Source organism: Geotrypetes seraphini, chromosome 2 (genome assembly GCF_902459505.1).
Source record: "Geotrypetes seraphini chromosome 2, aGeoSer1.1, whole genome shotgun sequence".
Classification (NCBI taxonomy): Eukaryota; Metazoa; Chordata; class Amphibia; order Gymnophiona; family Dermophiidae; genus Geotrypetes; species Geotrypetes seraphini.
Window position 1 is genome coordinate 480,019,158 of NC_047085.1, and position 22,957 is coordinate 480,042,114.

A 22,957-nucleotide genomic window follows, 5' to 3' on the forward strand; every position below is an offset into this window, starting at 1 on the left:
TTTGTTTTCCAAGCAGTGGTGTACCAAGGGGAGGGCGGGGGGGGGGGGCGGAGGAGGGCAGTCCGCCTCGGGTGCAGCCTTAGAGGGGGTGCACAGCCGGACAGGTCCGGAAAATTCCTGGGCTGTGACGGCACTCAGCGGCATTGGCGCCTCCCCTGCCCCACGACAGCACTCAAGTTCGGCCTCCTTCTCCCGGCATCAGCAGAACTTCAGATCGGCAACAGGTGCTCAGTCAAAATCTTCCCCTGACTCAACTTCCTGTTTCTGCCCAGGCAGTTCAGTCAGGGGAAGCTTTTGACTGAGCACCTGTTGCTGATCTGAAGTTCTGCTGATGCCGGGAGAAGGAGGCCAAACTTGAGTGCTGTCGTGGGGCAGAGGGGGCGCCGATGCCGCTGAGTGCCGTCACGGGGGGGGGGGGGGAGGCCTTGCCGATCTTGTTGCCAAAATCAGAAAGGTGAGGGAGAAAGATGGGCCTGTTGTTATTGGAGAGATTGAGAGAAGGGGACAGATGATGAAAGTGGGGGAAAGAGAGAGAAGGGGCAGATGATGGAAGTGGAGAGAAGAGGAAAGATGATGAAAGTGGGGGAAGAGAGAGAAGGGGCAGATGATGGAAGTGGGGAGAGAGAAGAGGGCAGGTGATGGAAGGAGGGGGAAGAGAGAGAAGGGGCAGATGATGGAAGAGGAGAGAAGGGGTAGAGAGAAGAGGGCAAATGATGGAAGTGGGGGAAATAGAGAGAAGGGGAAGATGATAGAAGTGGAGAGAAGGGAGAGAGAGAAGAGGGCAGAGGATGGAAGGAGGGGATAAATAAAAGGAGGGCACATGATGGGGGAAAAGGATTGAGTTAGGGAAATACTGGAGGGGGTGAGGGAAAGAGGTGGCGAGCTGTAGGTAGACAGTAAAAAAGGAAATTGATGAGAGGGTAGTAAGAACGTAATCTAGATGGATACAGAAAATAAATTGAAAAGGAAAATGAGAGAAGAAAGGGATTGCAGAAGAGAGGTATGGGAGAGGGAAGGAGAGGAGAGAGATGCCAGACCAATGGGGGTGAAAGGAGAGATGGAAGGGGGAGGCATAGTTTCTGGAAGGGGCATAGGAGAGAAGATGCCATATGGGCAGAGAGATGGCAGACACTGGATGGAAGGGAGTAACAGGAAGATGAGAAAAGCAGAAACCAGAGAAGACAAAGGTAAAACAAAAATTTTCTATTTATTTGTGCTTTAGGAGACATGTGTCACTGTTTCTGTGGTGTTACCCCTGGCTCCGTCACAATATGCTTTGAAAGCAGTGCATGCAAATAGATCTCATGCATATTCATTGGGGAAATCCTGAAAACCCGACTGGATTCTGGCCCTCGAGGACCGGAGTTGCCCACCCCTGCTCTAGCCCGAAAGGTAATGACTTGGGCCTCAAGAGTCCCCAATCTTGTTTCCAAAATACACAGGTAGCAATTCTATACATTGGGCATCTCGGTCTACATGCCCTAATATTGTACGCTTAACATCACTTCTTTAATGGCGTCAAATGGATCCCCAATCTTTTGATCTTCCTCACCAGCACCTTGACTATGAAATTCAATCAATGCCCAGTCATGGCTCTGAAAGAATTCCTTTGGGCACACCTTTGTGGCCCTATTGCAACCAGCATGGCATTAAATACAGAAGTCAGGCTATACCCAATGGCATTACTAAGAGGATTCACTTGGGCAAATTGATGCATGCCACTCCACCGCTGCAGACAGAAATCTCTGCTCGCCAAATAATCACAACCAGCGGCATTTTAAATAAGGAAGCCGTGCTGCATCTGGTGATGCTAAGCAGAGCCAACCAAAGGCTTGCTCAGGCAAAGGGGTGGGATCCGCCCCGGGCACCGTCTTGGTGAGGATGCAGGCACCCGTCCTTCACTCTGCCCCCTGCTTCTTCCCTGCCCCCTGCTGCCACACATGTGTGCCGCTTCCCTTCCCCTATACCTCTGTAACATTCCTGGCACGAGCATCAACCCCCAACCTGCTGTCACGCTAGCATCGGCTCTTCCTCTGACATCACTTTTTGGACCCATGCCCTGGAAGTGACATCAGAGGGTTGCTGCTTGTGTCACGAACATTACAGAGATATGGGGGGGAGGGAAATGGCGCACGTGCGCAAGCAGGAGGGGCAGGGAAGGAGTGTATGGAAGTGGGAGGAGCACAAAAGGGGAGGGGCGTCACCCTTGCTACACCACTACATGCCGGTGCACTGTTACAGCAAGATGTCATCTCTGCTCTCAACCATTTTATTGAATTAACATTAATCCCTTTCTTGATTAGCTCTCAGAAACTAATAGAGGAAGCCCCCAGTTGCAGACGCCTGACTTAAGTACGACTCGCACTTAAGAACGCAGTTGAGGCTTCATTTGATTTCACTGAGCAGTATTTCCAGACTCCTACACTTCCTCCTGCAGCAAATTCAGGAATGGTGCATGGCCACATTAAGAACAGTGTGTGGCTGTGCATGCTGCACCTTAGAGGGAACAGTGGTAGGGACAGTTGGCTCTTTTGTCACTTGGGAGCAGAGGTAAGCAGCAAGAATCTTAAAATCTCCAAGTTCTGAGTTACATACAAATCCGACTTAAGAACAGCTTTAAAAACGTAACAGCTTCTGTTTGCTTTTGGGGATGGGGGTGGGGGGTTTGTACGGGTGGAACGGGATGTTGGGGGGGGGGGGGTTGGGGGCTGGGGGGTTGTTTCTTCTGTTTTACCTCTACAACTTTTGTATTCCTGGAAGCTTATTCATTGCCATTGTTGTCTTTGTTGTTTGATGTTTCCTATTCCTTCTAATAAAAAGATTTGAACGTAAAAACGTAACTCGTTCTTAACCCAGGGACTGCCTGCATCCATTTCCTGAGGTCAGCATAGAAAAAGGGTTTTTTTTCCCTGTTTGTCACAACATATTATCTGAAAACTATTGGTGGAATGCTATGTGTATGTTTATTGATGCAAAGCAGCTATGATTGAAAACCAGAAGAATAGAACTGGAAAAGTGCTTGAGACCATGGAAACTATGTTGCTGTGTCATTTTTATTTAAAAAAAAAAAAAAATCAGAAAAAAAAACCCTCACAAAACTCAGAAAAATGATTTAGAGTGCAATGAAAAGCAAATCCCGTGGGGAAACAGTTTAGAATAAAAATTGATCACTGTCATTCTCAGCCAGACTGGTATTAGCTGTAATAATGTCTCTGATGCATATCAGGTGAGTTCAGCGCTGTCCTGACACGCACTTGAAAACAGTCCCTGCTCCTTGGAGGTACAATCTAGTTAAGACAAACAAGACAGAGGCAAAGCCAAGAGGCTTCCATTTAGCAGAAAAATTACGGCTGATGAAAACTAAATTGGGTGAATAATTTAAGCAACAGCAGCTGTGCCAGGTCATGTGTAAATATTAGGCGTGGTCATACTGGGTTATGCTTTCCTTCTATAAGGGCACAGTAACAGTGCAGAGGACAGGTGCTCAGTGAAACACCGACAGTCAGACTTTGTAAGAGGTTAACAGAAAAAAAATTTTAGTTCGGTGTTAGTGTGGAGCTTGTTTCTTCACAGGTTCTCTCCCTTAAAGATCTAGGCTTGAAAGAAAAATGCAGTCTGATTCTTTGCTTTAGTCCAGTCCCATTTCTTTATGTGGCTTTCTTACTAGAGAGTTGCGCGGGGACAGAAATCCCACCCATCCCCGCCCGTCCCCGTCAGGATCTTCTCCGTCCCCACCCGTCCCCGTCCCCACCCGTCCCCGCCAGGATCCTCTCCGTCCCCACCCGTCCCCGTCCCCACCCGTCCCCGCCAGGATCCTCTCCGTCCCCACCCGTTCCCGTCCCCACCCGTCCCCGCCAGGATCTTCTCCGTCCCCACCCGTCCCCGTCCCCACCCGTCCCCGCCAGGATCCTCTCCGTCCCCACCCGTCCCCGTCAGGATCTTCTCCGTCCCCACCCGTCCCCGCCAGGATCCTCTCCGTCCCCACCCGTCCCTGTCCCCACCCGTCCCCGCCAGGATCCTCTCCGTCCCCACCCGTCCCCGTCCCCACCCGTCCCCGCCAGGATCCTCTCCGTCCCCACCCGTCCCCGTCAGGATCTTCTCCGTTCCCACCCGTCCCCGCAAGGAATTACCTCCATCCCCGCCCGTCCCCATAAAAAGCAGCAATTACTTCTGACAGGATCATCAATTCCACAGTTTCTTTTGTGTTTGCGCTGCTGTTTTCCTTGTGGAATCTCTTTGGTGGAACCCTTTTTTTGTTTTCTGTTCAGGTAATTAACTTATAAACCCCCCTCTTTTACTAAGGCTGACGTGTCCATTCGTCCATATAATATAATGCCATTATATTATATGGACGAACCCTGCTTCCAAAGCCTTCCATCCCTGTGGGAGTCCCGTTGGCTAGAGGGGTGTCCCCGTGGGCCTGAGGGGGGTCCCCATGGGAGTCCCGTGGGTTAGGGGGGATTCCCACGGGACCCCCGCGGGAACCACGGGATTCCCGCGATCCCCGTTCCCGTGCAGAGCTCTATTTCTTACCCCTCCAGAGTCAGCAGTCCGGCTTCAGGAAGAGCTTTTAGATTGCAGCTGGTCACCCTTCTTAATCAGGTACTGAAACAGAGGTAGAATACTGTTACAGGAGTCCCTTACTTCATGTACCAACAGACTGAAGCTCCTTCTCAGCTTTCCCAGTCTCTCTCTACCACCTGTCTGGGACCTCTCTCTCTGACTTTGGCCCGACCTTTAAACCTTTCCCCAGCTACGACCAGGTTAGCAGCGGGGCAGGAGCGCAAAAAGCTCGCTCCTGCCCACTACACCTCTGGACCATCAGGGATTCCAGCAGCAGAGGAGGTACGATGGACAGGGCAGGGAGGGAAGGGGGGGAGATCCTGGGAGGGAGGGAAGGAAGGGGGCTGTGTGCAGTGCCTGGCAGGGAGGGGAATAGGTGCAGTTCCTGACAGGGGAGGGAGGGGGCACTGGGTGCAGAGCCTGGCAAGGAAGGGAATGTGAATATTAAGGCGCCTGACATATTCAATTCAACCATTTTTCCTCCTTTTTTAGAGGGAAAAATAGGGGTCTTGACTTATATTCGAGTATATACAGTGATCCACCAGTGAAATCAATCCGATCTCTTGCCTAATAGTAGACAGACCAATTCCATCATATAAGACACAGGTGTCAAACTCAAGGCCCGTGGGCCAAATCCGGCCCGCCTGGTCGTTTTATGCAGCCTGCGGTCCGATGCCCCCAGTGTTACCTTGTGGCTGGCTCCCTCCTCCTCACAGCCATTGTGTGCACGGAGCTGCGTGCAGCGGCTCCTCGCGCGACCCCCTCCCTCATCCAGAAGCATTCCCTCTGACATTCAGACGTCAGAAAGAAGGTTTACGGTTAAGATGCAGGACACACAAGGAGCCGCTGCATGCGGATCCGTGCACACTACGGCTGTGAGGAGGAGGGAGCCGGCCACAAGGTAACACTGGGGACATCGGACCGCAGGCCGCATAAAACGACCAGAGCTGGCCAGAAGGTTAGACACCCGGAGGGAGGCACAGCATGGAGGGAGGGAGACAAAGGTAGGGGGAATGATTTTATTTTCAAGTTACTGTTTGAATTGTGTCAGTTTTGAGCATTTTAATCTGCTGTCTATCTTTTGCACTGCTCAGGAAGAAATACATTTGCTTCTTTTTCTCTGGGGGTTCTACTGCATGCAGAATCTTGAATCTTAGGGTGTTTTAAAAAATATATATTAGTACTTTTACGGCCTCTTTTACAAAGCCGCACCAGCAGCTGCCGTGCGGCAACAGCCCCGAAGCCCTTTAAATCTCTATGGGCTTTGGGGCCGCTAGTGTGCCTTTGTAAAAGAGGCCATTAGTTTTTGGTCCCGTATTTGCATAGGGGTTATCTCTATTCTGGTAGGAATGAATGTTGAGATGCATACAGTGTGTTTTGTGTAGTTTAATTTTGTGGTTAACCATTACCATTATGTGTTAATAAGATTATATTATGTGTGTATATATATGAAAAATGAATGGGAAAAAATGGTGTTATAATTAGTATTATTATGGGGGCGGGGTCTGGGGCGGAGATTGGGCGAGGTCTGGACCGCGACTTAGCCTGTGTTTTGGATTTCGGCCCCTTAATGTGATTGAGTTTGACACCCCTGATATAAAAGGATGCTTCTCCATTTTAAAACTTTTTAAAACTTTTTAACCCCCTGACTTAAATTGAATCCTGGTGACTATTGGAAGCCAATGGAATTTCAGCATAAAAGGATTCACAAAGTCATATCTACCTAATGCATAGATCAGTCTGACTGCACTAGTTTGAACTACCTGCAATTCTTTAATGAAGCCACAGTCGGTGGCATAGTGAGGGTAGGAGTGCCCGGGGCGGTGGCATCACCCTACACCCTCCTCTCCCCCCACTGCTTCTTCCCCTCCCCCAACTCTTCACTCACGCTTTCCCTTCCCCCTCATGTACCTCTGTAAATCTTTGCCAGCGCAAGTGGCTTCTCCAGCATGCCGCTCGTGCCAGCGTTGGGTTTCCCTCTGATGTCACTTCCTGGCCGTGTGACCCGGAAGTAATTCAGAGGGGAGTCGGGCTGGCCAGAGCAACAGGTAGAAGTTGCTCACACTGGCAAAGATATACAGAGGTACGGGGTGAGGGAAGGGATGGCACAAGCATGGCATGGTGTGGTGTGGCAGAGAGGTGCCAGCGCCCTCATCGAGACAGCATCAAGGGTGGTCCACCCCCCCCATTCTACCCCTTACTACGCCACTGGCCACAGTACACCCTGACAAAATTATACTGCAATAATCTATTTTAGGGTGTAAAGTTCTATAGTTACTGTCTGTATTTATTCCTAAAACTTGCCAATAATCAAGAAAAAAGACCCTGCTTTTATCCTAAGATTAAAAAGGGTAATAGTAGGGTGCTTTCTCTTTCTGCAAAAATGTTGACAGTGGCCTTTCATCTTTAATGTAAAATTTCTGATGGAAAAAATTATGCAAAAATAAAGTTGATTAATTTGATGATTCCCACTTCTGGCTGCCATAAGCTTAAATCAAACTCTACAAAGAGTAGCCCGAGAGCTTGTCTCGATGGGCGTATTGTAACAAGGGGCTGGGAGGCTTCTGTGTCCCCCACGAGGCAAGCTGGGTGGGGAGGGATATTTGCAGGGCGAGAGCTAGGGAAGAAATAGGGAGGGAGTGGTTTGCACCAAAAGGCGTGACAAGGATTGGGCCAGCGGGTTGAGTGACGGCGCGGGAGAGTTGATAAATCTGGGACCTTGGAGGACTTGAGTTCTAGAGTCCTCCAGGGCGGTTTTTCTCCCACCCGCCCGACCTTGTGTGGGTGGATATTGTAGCTCGGGAGGGCGGGTCTCCCGAGCTACTGGGTGCTGGGGCTCATCCGGCGATGAGCGGTGGGCCGGTTGGGAGCCGTGCCTTGGGGTCAGGTGACCCGGGTTAAAGGGGCATGAGGTCACGCCACCCCTCAGACTCTTGCTGTTTGTGGCGGGGTCGGGGGCAATATGTTGATGTTTACACTGGGTAGCTCGGGAGGAGCTTGCTGAGGTTGTTCAATTGAGGTTCAATGTGTTAATATATGCAAAGTTAATTTATTTAATATTGAGGATTAATAAAGAGCTGCGGCTATGTTCCATATTACTGTGTGTTGTTTTTATTAGTTGGTGGGGGTCGGTGAAAGAGAGGGTGTGTATGGGTGGTAGCAGGGACTATCCAGATCCCACGGTGTCAGGTTAAAAGTGCGCCAGGACAAAGGCACGCGCAGACAACTGAGCGCAATGTGGAGGCGCGCGCCGAAGAAAATGACTGTTTTAAAGGGCTCCGACGGGAGGTGTGAAGGCTTACTTTATACAGATCGCGCCGCATTGTGGGGGCGATGTGGGGGGTTTGGGGGGTTGTAACCCCCCACATTTTACTGAAAACTTCACTTTTTCCCTAAAAAAACAGGGAAACAGTTAAGTTTCCAGTACAATGAGGGCGGTTACAACCCCCCAAACCCCCCACAACGCCGCCGCGATCTGTATTAAGTAAAGTGGGGGGTTCCCCAACAAAAACCCCTGTCGGAGCCCCTAAAAACACTCTTTTTCTTCGGCGCGCACTTCCGTCTTGCGCTCAGTTGTCAGCGCGCGCCTTTGTCTTCGGCGGTTTTGTCTATGAACCGATCCCGCTGTTACTACCTGTTGCTTCAAAAGATACAGTATTACAATAAATGGTAAACTCTGACAAACAGATGGTGTTTCAACAGTTTTCTTAAATCACACCTGTATCTGTCACTGTTTTTAATGTACATGGGTGACAAATTCCACTTCTTTGGACCTGCTATAGAAAACACACTCTTCCGAGCATGTTTAAAAATGGAAGCTTTGTAATGCCAGCACATACAACTGGAAAGACCTCTACCACCCAAGGCCCCATTTTACAATGCCGCGGTTTAGGTTTCTACCGCAGGCCGGTGAGGTAAATGCCCTGACGCTCATAGGAATTCGCTGGCCCACGGTAGAAACGTCTACCACAGCTTTGCAAAAGGCAGCGTAAGTGATCAGTTTGGCGTATAGAACGGCAAAACACAACAAACGTCACCAAATCGTTCGTTCCACAGACCAAATGGAAAGCCAGCCAAAAAAAAAAACTAAACTGTAGAACCGATGATCTTGATGTAAAAGTTTATTGATTAAAAAGTCTTCACAAATACAAGCAGGTCAATAAATAAATCCATATAACGCACCGTAAAAAGGTGTGGTATCGACCCGACATGGTCCATGTTACGGTTTTGAATAACTGAATAGCCTTCCTCTGGGGTCCTATGTCAATTGTACCACTAACCCCCTCTTCTACGAAACTGTGCTAGCGGTTTTTAGCACAGAGAGCTGCGCTGAATGGCCCGCACTGCTCCCGACGCTCATTGAGTTCCTATGAGCGCAGGGAGCAGCGCGGGCTATTCAGCGTGGCTCTCTACACTAAAAAACGCTAGCGCGGTTTCGTAGAAGAGGGGGGATGTTTGATTATGCTAGACAGCATCCAGAGAACTGTGAGTTTCTACTTGCAGAACCTTTTGTCCCTCCCCCTCCCCCCCCCAAGGACCTCTTCGATATATCCAGGCAGGCATCTTTCTCCCTCTCATTAGGTTTAGGCATGAAAAACACTTTTACATATGAACTGCAAAACAGATGAGAAGTAATTGCAGGGTTTTTTTTTTACCCCTCCCCCCTTTATCAAGCAGCGTTGCCGAGCAGCACATGCTAGCTTCCGAGTTGCTCATAGGAACAAAATGGGTGACTCGGCCCTTAGCTCATGCTGCACGACACAGCAGTTTGATAAAACAAGGGGTTAATGTTTTTTATGTTTAAAAAAACAAGATTTTAAATACAATCCTCTCCTCCACCAGGGCCTGCAAGATTGGTGTAACAGGCTGAAAGTGAATATAAAAACTTTTTAGAAAAGGAGATAGATTTTTCAGGGTTGGTGGTGTTTTCTCTACAACCTATACTGACTTACGTAATTTTTTTTTTTTACAGCTAATATTTTAAAATACAGAGTGAAAAATGTCACGGAAAATGTCATTCTGAAACTCGACTTGAAATGCAGCTTGTTGGCATACTCCAGGCTAAGTTTATAGCATCGAAAAGATTCTGAAGAATAGTTCACTCACTTTAATTCTTAACAATGCTTCACGCAGATGGTTTTATGACAGCTTTTATCTTAATTAAACCAATAACATTCACAGATCATTCAGCCCCCTTTTAAGATTTCCTAGAGCATTTTGCCCTGTAAACTGCAATTTTGAGCTCTGCAAGCAAAAGGGCACACAACTGTAGGAATCAAGACAGCCTGCTGACAACCCATGGATGTCAATCAGCAAAGCTGCAAGAAACCGTTCACTGATAATAACATGCATATAGCATCTTGGAAAGTCACAAGGAGGGTTCAAATAAGCCAATCTGTAAAACATCATTCTGCTGCTATTTTAGTACATCACCGTGTGTTTTGCTTTCCATTGTATAAAGTGGGACCTGTGTTAAAATAGCATGACTTGTAACAAAATAAGGGAAGATTATGTGCTTACCTTATTAATTTTCTTTCTAGGAAATAGGAACATCAGACTTGAACCTGTGGGTTTATACATCTTCACCCATGAGGTGTGTGTAAAGAGCATCATATGCATTTTTCCGCTCTACCTCCCTTTTCCCTGCGCAGTTCTGTATTCCTCAGTTCATCTCAAAGCAGGTGGTCAGCCCTGGAAAATAATCATAAAAGGGAGGAGTATGGGGACTCTACCTAAGAAACAAATCTGTTCTGCTCATAACACAACAAATAACAATAATATCGACAAACTCAAGAGTGCTGAGGCTGCTGCTTTAACCTCTATGCCACTAAATCAAATCTCCCCTCAGCTGTCTCTTTTCCAAGCTGAAGAGCCCTAATCTCTTTAATCTTTCTTCATAAGAGAGGAGTTCCATCCCCTTTATCATCTTGGTCACTCTTCTTTGAACCTTTTCTATTGTCACTATATATTTTTTGAGATGAGGAGACCGGAACTGAACGCAATACTTAAGGTGAGGTCGCACCATTGAATGATACAGAGGCATTATAACATTCTTAAGTCTTATTTACCAGCCTTTTTCTAATAATTCCTAGCATCTTGTTTGCTTTTTTGGCCGCTGCCACACATTGCTTGGAAGGTTTCAGCGTATTGTCCTCAATGACACCCAGATCATTTTCTTGAGTGGTGACCCCCCCCAAGTTGGAAATACTGGATGCACAGTCATAAGGAAGTACAACCAGAGATGCATGAAATCACCAGGCAACATGCTGCATATGATGCGGTAACTATGATTTGGATTATTCTTCCCAATGTGTATCACTTTGCATTTGTCCACATTAAATTTCATCTGCTATTTGGATGCCCAGACTTCCAATTTCCTAAGGTCTTCCTGCAGTTTTTCACAGTCCACATGCGTTTAATAACTTTGAACAGTTTAGGGTTATCTGCAAATTTAATCATCTCACTTGTAGTTGCAATTTCCAGATCATTTATAAATAAGTTAAATAGCACCAGTCCCAGTACAGATCACTGTGGCACACCACTATTTACCCTCCTCCATTGAGAAAAATGGCCATTTAACTTGACCCCTTGTTTTCTGTCCGATAACTGATTCCACTGCACAACAATTTTTTGGTTAAGTCTTGATTCCTGAAAAGTTTTTGGTGATTATGACAGGTACCAACTTGGTATGCTCAAATATGGTTTTGGTTTTACTGCATCACGTAAGAACTATGAGAAATAGACATTTTTATGTTTACTGACAATAAAATATATAGTCAAGTTTACGTTTCGCACAAGCGACTAAATGAAACAGAATTAAAAGTGTTTTGCTCCCGAGTTTCTTTTATATTCAGTGTCTGGTGCATCACGTTGTAGCATCCAACAATAGTCGGCAAGCATTGACGGATTCCAATTGCCCTGGTATCGTTTCTCCATCGTAGCTATGTCTTGATGAAACCTTTCACCGTGCTCGTCACTCACAGCACCGAGATTTGCGGGGAAGAAGTCCAAGTGTGAATGGAGGAAATGAATCTTGAGTGACATATTGCACTTCATTCTCTTGTATGCTTTGAGAAGTTTGTCTACCAGCTGAATGTAGTTTGGGGCTCTGTAATTGCCCAGAAAATTGTCAACAACGTCTTTCAAGGCTTTCCAGCCAATTTTTTCCGGCCCAACTAACAGATCTTCAAATCGCTTGTCACTCATAACATGTCTGATCTGGGGGCCAACAAAAATACCCTCTTTGATCTTGGCATCAGTTATTCTTGGGAACATCTGTCTTAAATAACGAAAACCTTCCCCTTCCTTGTTCATTGCTTTCACAAAATTCTTCATGAGTCCCAGTTTAATGTGAAGAGGAGGCAAAAATATCTTTGTCGGGTCAACAAGCGATTCATGTGCTACATTTTTCTGTCCTGGAACTAACTTTTTACGGAGTGGCCAGTTCTTTCTAGAATAGTGCGACTCTCTGTCTCGGCTGTCCCATTCGCAGATGAAACAGCAGTACTTTGTATAGCCAAGCTGCAGTCCTAGTAACAGAGCAACGACTTTGAGGTCTCCACAGATATTCCAGTTATACCTGGTATACTGGACATACTTTAGTAACATTTCCATATTCTCATATGTTTCTTTCATATGTGCTGCATAGCCAACAGGTACTGAAGGATAAACGTTGCCATTGTGCAACAGAACAGCTTTCAGGCTTAACATTGACGAATCAATGAAAAGACGCCACTCTTCCGGGTTGTGATCACAACCAAAGACCGAGAACAATCCTTCAATGTCACAACAGAAACAGAGACTGTCGACTTGTGCAAAAAATTTGGTTATATCATGATGCCGGTCTCGAAACACAGAAATTTTCGTACCTGGTGATAGCAAACACCATTCCTGCAGTCTCGAACCTAGCAGCTCAGCTTTTGCTTTTGACAGACCCAAATCTCTGACCAAATCGTTCAATTCGGACTGTGTTATCAGATGTGGATCGCCTGATGAGGATGGTTCAAAATCCGGGTCAATGTCACTGTTAGAACCCTGCACTGCAGTTTCTTCATCTGGTTCGTCTAAGGTCCAATCCTCTGGTGGTTTCGGAACTGGAAGACTGTCATCATGTGGCATGGGTCTCATTGCTGAAGGCAGATTAGGATATTCAATTGACTTCTTGTTTTTGGCAGAGAAACCAGACACATTAGTCAAACAGAAATAACAGTCCGTCACATGGTCTTTCTGTTCTCGCCATATCATCGGAACAGCAAATGGCATCGTCTTTCGAGTACCTCTGAGCCAGGCTCTCAGACTAACAGCACATGTCGCACAGCAAATGTGAGGCGCCCATTGCTTGTCTTGATCACCTATTTTGCAGCCAAAATACAGATGATAGGCTTTCTTTACAAGGGCAGTCATCGAACGTCTCTGAGGCGTAAGTGTATATTCCCCACAGATATAGCAGAATGTGTCGCGGCTGTTACGACACCGACGAGACATATTGCCCGACACCAAAACGTCTATAGCATCAAGCTTACTTACTGTTATATTGCTACAGCTACTATACTACTATACTTTACTATACTGATACTATATACACACACGGACTATCTATATTAACCAAATGAGCAGGATCGGTGTATGGAAGCCACCATTATAGCATGGTGAGACAGCGCAAGCTCGTTCAGACCTGCCCAGACATGCCCAGGATGTCATCTTCCATAAAACAGCTTCCAACCTGGCTAGATTTTATGCATGGACATACCCAGGCGGCACAAACCGTTGTTGATAAGACACTTATGGGAGAAAAAATTGTTTGCATCCAAATATAAGAAAAAATCACGACAAAATTGAAGATTTCTCTGAAATGGTACGTGATGGGTAATTTTTGATGTAATATTCATGATCAGCACCCAAAATTCTATAAGAAACACCCAGCAGTGTTCAGGAAGCAAAAACTTTGTTGTGCAGTGTTCTTAATCCACAATTAAACATTGCCTCCTATCCCATGACTCTTTAATTTATTGAGGAGCCTCTCATGAGGAACTTTGTCAAAACCTTTCTGGAAATCTAGATACTTTACATCAGTGTTTCTCAACACGCGGTTTGCGTACCCTTAGGAGTACGTGAGCCACTTGTTAGGGGAACATGGCACTGCACAGATCTCATGCTCTCCTTCTTCCTTAATGGCCAATGCCACCAAGGATCCCATGCCCTCCTTATTGCCTGCCTGCCACCTCCGCCAAAGCTACTGCTGCCACCAGAGATCCCTTGCCCTCCTTCCTGGCCACACTCTCCACCAAAGTCAACCCAGAAGGCTTCCCTCCGATTTCAGATCTAATGTCGGAGGAAAGCCTTCTGAGTCAGCGGGGGATCCCAGTTACCTCCTTCTAGGTGGGCTGTTCCTTCCTGCCTTCATCAGCACTTGTTGCAGGGACGCATCAGCAGCTCTTTCATGCTGCACGTCACTGACCCAGAAACCTTCTCTCCAATGTCAGAGCTGACATCACAGGGATGATCTGTGGGTCAGCCATGTGCAATGTGTGAGCCGCTGCCCATGCATCCCTGCAACAAGTGCCGTTGAAGGCAGAAGGAGCAGCCCAGCTGGATGGCCCTGAAGGAAGCGAGTGTGGCCCTGGAGCAAGCAAGTAAGGGAGAAAGGGGACATGATCTGGGACAAAGGGAGAAAGGGAGGGGGAAGGAGCACATTGGGACATAGGAGGGGCACGATTTGGGGGCAAAGGCTGAAACTCGGGACACAGAAGGAAGGGAGGGGACATTAACATGGGACACAGAAGGGAGGGAGGAAAGAAGGGGGACACTAACTTGGGACACAGGAGGGAAAGAATAGAAAGGGAGAACTGTTGGGCATGAGTGAGTGAGAGGGAAAGAGATGTTGCACATGGGGAAAGGAAGAATAGGGAAAGAGATGGTGCACATGGGGAAAGGAAGAAAGAGGAAAATTGGGCAGAGAGGAATGAGGTAGAGATGTATGAGGGATAGAAGGATGAGAGGGAGAAATGTTGGATATGGTGGTGGAGAGGGAACAGAGGGACATATTGAAGGGGATGCAAGGAGGAGGAATGTTGGATATAGTAATAGAAGGAGAGATGTGGCATGGTGCTGGAGAGGGGTGATAGAAGGAGAAATGGGCATGGGGCTGGTGGGCAGTGGTGAAAAATGCTGCATATGATCCAGAGAAAGAGAGAGGGAGAAATGTTGGAAGTGACAGAAGAAGGGATGGGAGAGATGCATTCTGGATATCTCTCTCTGTCTCTTTCCCCACTCCCTTTAGGGAGACATGTTTGCCAATAGGGGTGGAGGAGAAAGGAAGAAAAGTTGGACTCATGGAGAACAGAAAGTGATGTTGGTTGGGAAAGGGAATGAGGTGAGGAAGCATGCAGGAGGCAGAAAGAAATAAATATTGGATGCACAGTCAGAAGGAAGTGCAACCAGAGACTCATGAAATCACCAGACAACAAAGGTAGGAAAAATGATTTTATTTTCAATTTACTGATCGAAATGTGTCAATTTTGAGAATTTATATTGCTGTCTACCAGACTGCTTGCTTTTCCCTCCGGACTGAAACTTGTGCGTGCTCCGGGAGAGAAAATGTAGTCAGCCACAATCCTGGAAAACCACCACAGAGCTGTTCAACCTGTGTTCAAGCCCACCGCAGACAGAACCTTGGGTGAGGCCATGCTTGCAAGGGACTGGTCCCCAAGCTCCTGAACTGGTAGTGCAGGCTGGCCAAGTGAGTTTTCTCCTGCAGCCAGAGATGTCCTGAGTCCAGGAGCCTCTGAAGCACCAAAAAAGCCTCTCAACCGGATGCTAAAAGCGTCTCAAAAAGAAAAAAATATACATGAGCAGAACAGACAGGCTTCTACCACCTCACGTCTAGAGAGAATAACTAAGGACTACAGGACAGCCCAGAGAGAAGGGAGGTGGTGCAGAAAAATGCAAATGCGGTTCTCTACACACACCCGTGATGCACAAACTCCGCTGGTTCAAGATTGGCATTATTATTGAAGTAGAAACTTTTTTTTTTTTTAAAGTCACTAAGGGCTCCTTTTCCTAAATGGCTGGCCAGCAAGGTAAATCCTCCGACACTCCTAAGAATTCTAAGAGCGTTGCAGCTTTTAGCTCGCCGACCTGAAGTAGAAACCTTTACCGCCATTTAGAAAAACCCAGCGTAAGCCTTTTTCCATAAAAAAAAAAACAAAACAAAACATACAGAATAAAAGACAAACCTAGCCAAAGCAGAAATATGCAGGGTATGATAGCTATAGAAACAAACTTTCTTGTATGGTATCTCTTACAAAATTGATGGCTACACATCTGTTGCTGTAAATTTTTATACACTAGCTTTCCATTCTTGTAGGCTCTTTTTTGGGTTCCTTCAAAGATGATGAAGTGCAATCCATTTCACTTTTCATTTCTCCAGGGCCAGTTCATTTTTCTGAACTTGGTTTAATGCTGAACTTCAGAAAGAGCTTTCGTGTACTCTGCATTTTGTAAATGTCTCACCAGAGATCTTACACAATGTGCGTTCATATCTGTCTTGTAACAGTATTCATCACTTCAGACAGATTCCCTTACACTGTCCTGAGCCTAGATTAATTACTCTTTGATCAACTCCCATTTGTCATTCTATTTGCTGTTATCTTTTGTCTAAATATGAACTTCACAGCTATAGATTCTCCAATATTATATTTTTTTAAAAAAAAGAAAAACCTCTATGCATAGACATTTTATCCACTATCATAGCAGCCTAAAATAATTTTATGCTGCAGCCGAAATGCAACATGTTGAGAACTAGATATTCGAGAAACAAACAGGAGAAATTGCCTTCACACCAGTGAACAGCAAACACAACAACAAAGGTGATCTATTGGTGTTCAGTCTCTTTTATTATGAAGGACTCGACACGATCGTGTTTCGGCCCAAAAGGGCCTGCCTCAGGAGTCTTGTTGTAAATCAAATTCGTGCAATTTCCACAAACTTTTCAACACATGCTATATAGCGGCAGTTTACTATAGCATAATTGCACGAACTGAACTACCTTCCCCGTAAAGAAGAATTTCCTAACCTTACTCTTGAGTCTACCACCCCTCAAGCTCAGATTATGCCCTCGGAGTTTGAGGAGTGGTAGACGGAGAGAAATCAAAAAACAAAAAACTTATCTGAAAAGGCGGGCAATTCACATCCAATCTTTCAATAGCCTCTCATCCGCTGTGGATGTTACACAGTGAAAAATAATCCTTGAAATATAGCTGTAACACACGATAACCACTTGTTCATCTATCTTCAGTAAATCCGGTAGGTTCAAATTCCGCATATATCTCAAGTAGCACAAAGGAAGCTGTGCAACTTACCGATGATGCCAAGAACAGACTCAAATCCGGCGCAGGAAGTGAATGCCTACTTGGCATTCCAATCCTTGAAGACCACATAGCATATTCTCGCTACAGTGCTCAACACCGTTCACAACTCACTTTCATCTTCAATAACACAATCTCTCGACAAGGGCCACCTGTTTCATGGGACTTGCCCACTGTGTCAGGAGTCAAAAATTTTTGAGCCAATGATAGGATTCTGTGCTCCTTGATAGCATTAGTTTTTAAGTAGTTGGTATTGTCTTCAATGCTTGTTGAGCCTTTGAGGCTATTTTATTATTAAGAGGGCACTCCTAAGCAGGAAAGGAACCAATATGTTTAGTTTCAAATTTTCTATTCTGCATAAAGCCTAAGTGGATTACAATAAAACATACATAACTTATCACATCAATAAAATATCAGTACATCACAAACATTAAAACTATTACAGGTAGGGGCCGTAGTCCCTGATTGGCTCAGACGCATCAGGCCCCTCCCAAAGGAGAAACCCGTGGTATCTGAGCTAATCAGGACCTTAGGACCCTCCTCATGCATCACATGATGCACCGGGGAGTGGCCTAAGGCCTAGTGTCATTACAAAGAGAGGAGGAGCAGAAGGTATTTTCAGTACCTCCTGCTCCCAACTTTAAGGTACAGAGCACGAGGGGCCTGGACGGGGGCCTCTGGTGGCAAGCAAGAATGGGTATCCCTCTTGCCTTTTTCTTCGGGGGGGAGGGGGGGAGCTCTTTCCAGGCAGGAGGGAGTGGGCATCCCTCCTGCCTTTTTCTTCGGGGGGGGGGTAGTGGGGGATGTCTTTTCTGGCAGGAGGGAGTGGGCTTCCCTCCTGTCATCTTTTTGGGTTTTGGGGGGGGTGGCTCAGGGATGTTAGAGCAAGGGGGGGCTTTTTTAATAGGACAGATGGTGCGTGTTTAAGTTGTGCAGAACATCTGTTCCATTAAAAAAAAAACCAGAAGCCCTGACAGTAGTAACAAGAGGCTGCTTCCCCTGTCACTACTGTTAGGGCTCTGCACATGTGTCGGTCGCTCACTGTTGGAAAATCGGCCAGAGAATCAGCCAATAGTGATTGAGTCACTATCTTTAGTGAATCTAGCCCACAGTTACCTTCTATAAATAGCTTCTGCTAAGCATGCCTTAATTAAAATCAGCCTGTTTTTTTAACCTCAATAATATATGTGTAAACTGCTCTGAAAACCCGCTTAAGGATAGTACATCAAATCACAATAAACTTGAAACTAATCCCCCATGCATCCTGTATGCTTGCTGTAGCCAAATCTAGATGACTCCCTCCACTGAGGCTATTTGTAATTGTCTCTCTCTGGCTAACAGAAACACCCCATCAAAAGCCGTTGCTTTCCATTCCTTGGTGGGCTGTTCGCCTCATTTTTGGATTAAAAAAATGGGAGCACATTACTTCTTTCTATCAAAAACCTCGCTGGTTGCCGGTTGAGTCCAGAGTCCTGTTTAAGTTTTCTTGCATGTGTTATAAAGCAGTTTTCGGTATGTTACCAGACTATCTTGCACCTTACTTCTCTTTAAGTTATTCCAATCTGAGAACCCGTAGGCTAAAGCTGTTTAATTATCCTTCTATAAAATTTTGTCATTATAAGAAGTTCCATGATAGAACCTTCTCATTTCAAGCCGCCAAATTGAATATGTGGCTTGGAAAAATTATACTAGAAGCTACTTCTTATTTAGATTTTAGAAAATTGTTAAAAACACATCTGTTTGCTAGGTTGGTATCTTAATACAGTGGTACCTCGGTTTACGAGTGCACCGGTTTACGAGTGTTTTCCAAGACGAGCAAAACATTTGCAAAATCGGCACCTCAGAAACCGAGCGTGGCTCAATTTACGAGCACTCCCCCGCAATCCGGCACCCCCCCTGACGCAATCCGGCACCCCTCCGACGCGATTGGGCACCCTCCCGACGCAATTTGGCACCCCCCCCCCCCCCACTGTGATTGGGCACCCCCCCCTCCCCCGCCGCTTCTTGCTGTCATCTGGGCACCGGCACCGGCATTTCCTGTGCTTGGTGCCGGTGCCTGAAGAACGGCCTCTTTTTCTGCTGGGCCTTGAGCATCTGCGCATGCTCCAGGCCTGCGGCGGGGGGGGGATGCCGGATCGCGGGGGGGAGGGTGCCGGATCGCAGTGGGGGCCTTCGGGGGGAGCAATGCCGTTTCTCATGGGGGAGGGGAACCTATCAAAGCGAGTTTCCATTATTTCCTTTGGGGAAACTCGCTTTGATAAACAAGCATTTTGGATTACGAGCATGCTCCTGGAACGGATTATGCTCCTAATCCAAGGTACCACTGTATGTCTTCTTTTAAATTATTTATGTTTTAACTGCTGCATTTCATTTTACTTACTCTAACTTTCATATTATTTTTATTCACACTGTATGTACTAATTTTTTGTTGTGAACCGCTTTGAACTTCTGGTATAGCGGTATATAAAAATACAATTATTATTATTATTCTGGGGTATAGCCAGTCCCCAATATTTGCCTCAGAGATCAGCACTTCAGCCTCAGTCAGAAAACTAAAGATTGTGTTTGGCTTTCAAAACAAATCTTTAGTTCTTGAACGCTTCTCATAAGTGGTGTCCTCGTCCCTGTAAGTGGCACTCAAGAGACCTTTTGTCACCTTCCTGCACTGCTGATCTGCCAGTGTGGGTGGAAAGCATAAATAGCGGTTGTCTTATTATAAATCTCCAGCCAGAGTGCCTGCACCTTTAGGTCATTCTCATGGAATAATGCTGCAAAACTAGAGAACACGGTCCAATTAGTTCTTCTCAAACCACGCACGACTTAAAAACAACCACCATTTAGGGATGTAGTTATCGCTACCAGCTCACTTCGTCACAAGTCCCGTTTTGTGCAATGAGACGTACTTACCAATAACGGGTTAACAGTAAAGTGGACCATGTTAATAACCAGATCCCTTAATAAACATTTTCCCCTTAGGCACAAAATGGGGCAAATTCGTTTTTGACTAAGATACAAGGTTTATTCCCTGTTGCAATGTAACCATTACTGCAGATTTTGGACTATTTTTCAGTGAACTGCCCCTTGGTTACTACTACAGTTTATCGAGTCATCCCTTCTGTACACAAGTCTCTGTGGTGTGCATATAATATGTATGTGATGCACACACATTCTTGCAGGGACCACTTGTTTGTTTGTTTATCTCCCGCCTTTATCCAGGGTGAGTAACACCTTTACATACAAAATAATACATTACATTTAACATACAGATCAATGTCCAATGTGACACGGACAAGAGGACATGGACTGATGCTAAGGGGGGACAAGTCCAGGACAAATATCAGGAAGTTCTGCTTCACACAACGAGTGGTGGACACCTGGAATGCTCTCCCAGAGGAGGTTATTACGGAATCCACCGTTCTAGGATTTAAAAGCAAACTAGATGCACATCTCCTTACGAGAGGCATAGAGGGATATGGGTGACTAAAAATACACCAGATGTACACCTGACTGGGCCACTGCATGTGCGGATCGCTGTACTTGATGGACCGAAGGTCTGATCCGGAGATGGCGGTCCTTATGTTCTTATGAACAGCAAGATTCCGGAATCCCAGAGAGTAGCAACATTCCAGAGCTGAGATTGTGACATGGACAAGAGGACATGGACTGAAGCTAAGGGGGGACAAGTCCAGGACAAATATCAGGAAGTTCTGCTTCACACAACGAGTGGTGGACACCTGGAATGCTCTCCCAGAGGAGGTTATTACGGAATCCACTGTTCTAGGATTTAAAAGCAAACTAGATGCACATCTCCTTACGAGAGGCATAGAGGGATATGGGTGACTAAAAATACGCCAGATGTACACCTGACTGGGCCACTGCATGTGCGGATCGCTGTACTTGATGGACCGAAGGTCTGATCCGGAGATGGCGGTCCTTATGTTCTTATGAATAGCAAGATTCCGGAATCCCAGAGAGTAGCAACATTCCAGAGCTGAGATTGTGACATGGACAAGAGGACATGGACTGAAGCTAAGGGGGGACAAGTCCAGGACAAATATCAGGAAGTTCTGCTTCACACAACGAGTGGTGGACACCTGGAATGCTCTCCCAGAGGAGGTTATTACGGAATCCACTGTTCTAGGATTTAAAAGCAAACTAGATGCACATCTCCTTACGAGAGGCATAGAGGGATATGGGTGACTAAAAATACGCCAGATGTACACCTGACTGGGCCACTGCATGTGCGGATCGCTGTACTTGATGGACCGAAGGTCTGATCCGGAGATGGCGGTCCTTATGTTCTTATGAATAGCAAGATTCCGGAATCCCAGAGAGTAGCAACATTCCAGAGCTGAGATTGTGACATGGACAAGAGGACATGGACTGAAGCTAAGGGGGGACAAGTCCAGGACAAATATCAGGAAGTTCTGCTTCACACAACGAGTGGTGGACACCTGGAATGCTCTCCCAGAGGAGGTTATTGCGGAATCCACCATTCTAGGATTTAAAAGCAAACTAGATGCACATCTCCTTATGAGAGGCATAGAGGGATATGGGTGACTAAAATTACGCCAGATGTACACCTGGCTGGGCCTCCACGTGTGCAGATTGCCGTACTTGATGGACCGAAGGTCTGATCCGGAGATGGCAGTTCTTATGACATCAACACAACCATCACACTAACCAAATTACACTCTTAGCTACTGTAGCGTGGCCATCCCTTGGACTACGGCAGGGACCGGCACACGGTAACAATATAGGCCCTGGCGGGCTTCCCCAAATGGGAGGAAGACCCTGTATTGGTGGGCTTACCATAAAATATAATAGTCAGAATGGCAAAACAGGTAAGCTTTCCAAAATAGAATTTATTTCTCATTCAGGCTTGGCAGAGAATCAAAGCAAACTGTATTCCTGTGTACGACAAGCAAGAAACAAAAGCAACGTTTCTTCTGCAAGCCTGGTCTGGCCAACTCAGAGTGGTTACTCCATGCCCCAGGTAAGTTCAAATTATTTCCAAACACAGAGAAAAAAAAACATGAAACAGTAACATACTATTACTCAGTTCTTTATCCAAAAAGTGTTCCAATCCAAGCATTAAGAATTCTCCAACCTCTCAATGCTAAAAGGAGAGAGATTGATGGATCTGCCAAACTAGGCACTTTGTAGCAACAAAATGTAAACCCTCAAATCCCACCTCAATGATGTCGGGCAAATCCAGTCCCCAATCTCTATGTCTCCCTCATAAAGAAAATAAGTCCCGCACAGATGGGACAGACAAATCAAAATGCTGTACTGTTCAGGAAGAAATGCATTTGTTTCTTTTCCTCTGGGCTTTCACTTAATGCAGAATCTTGAATTTTAAGGTTTCCTCTGTATATATTAGTACTTTTAGTTTTTGGTCCCATATTTGCAGGGATTTATCTGTGTTCTGGTAGGAATGAATGTTGAGAAGCATACAGTGTGCTTTGTGTAGTTTAATTTTGTTTTACAAAGCTGCGCTAGCGGCTGCTATGCGGTAACGGCCCTGAAGCCCATAGAGATTTAAAAGGCTTCGGGACTGTTGCCGCGTTGCTTTGTAAAACAAGCCTTATGTGCTAATAAGATTGTATTGGGGTTATGTATGAAAAATGAATGGAAAAAATTACAATTAGTTCTTTTATGGGGGCGGGGTCTGGCCCGCGACATAACCTGTGTTTTGGATTTTGGCCCCTTAATGTGACTGAGTTTGACACTCCTGGTTTAATGGAAGACCTGTGAAGGACCTGTGAAGGATAAGGGGATTGAGGGGTACAGATAGAAGTAGAGATAGGTTATAGGAAAAGTCAGGGACCACCTAACAGGTCATGGACCTGATGGGCCGCCGCGAGTGCGGACTGCTGGGCACGATGGACCTCTGGTCTGACCCAGCGGAGGCAACTTCTTATGTTCTTAAGAAAGTTGCAGTAATCTAGATGCGAGGTAACAAGAGTGTGGATAAGGGTCTTGGTATTGTGCTCAGAAAGGAAAGGACATATTTTGGTGAAATTATA

At 46.1% G+C, this 22,957-nt stretch overlaps 1 protein-coding gene across 10 annotated transcripts in view; it reads right to left on the bottom strand.

Annotated features, from left to right (window-relative positions):
* CRHR2 (corticotropin releasing hormone receptor 2) overlaps positions 1 to 22,957 on the bottom strand; it is a 403,216-nt gene that overhangs the window by 148,826 nt on the left and 231,433 nt on the right. For 2 of the 10 annotated variants that reach the window (XM_033931758.1, XM_033931759.1), the window contains exon 2: positions 4,534 to 4,605. The exons of the other annotated variants lie outside the window; for them this stretch is intronic. The gene's annotated coding sequence lies outside the window, so the exon portion shown is untranslated. The remainder of the gene's footprint in view (positions 1 to 4,533; positions 4,606 to 22,957) is intronic. 10 annotated transcript variants of the gene reach the window in all.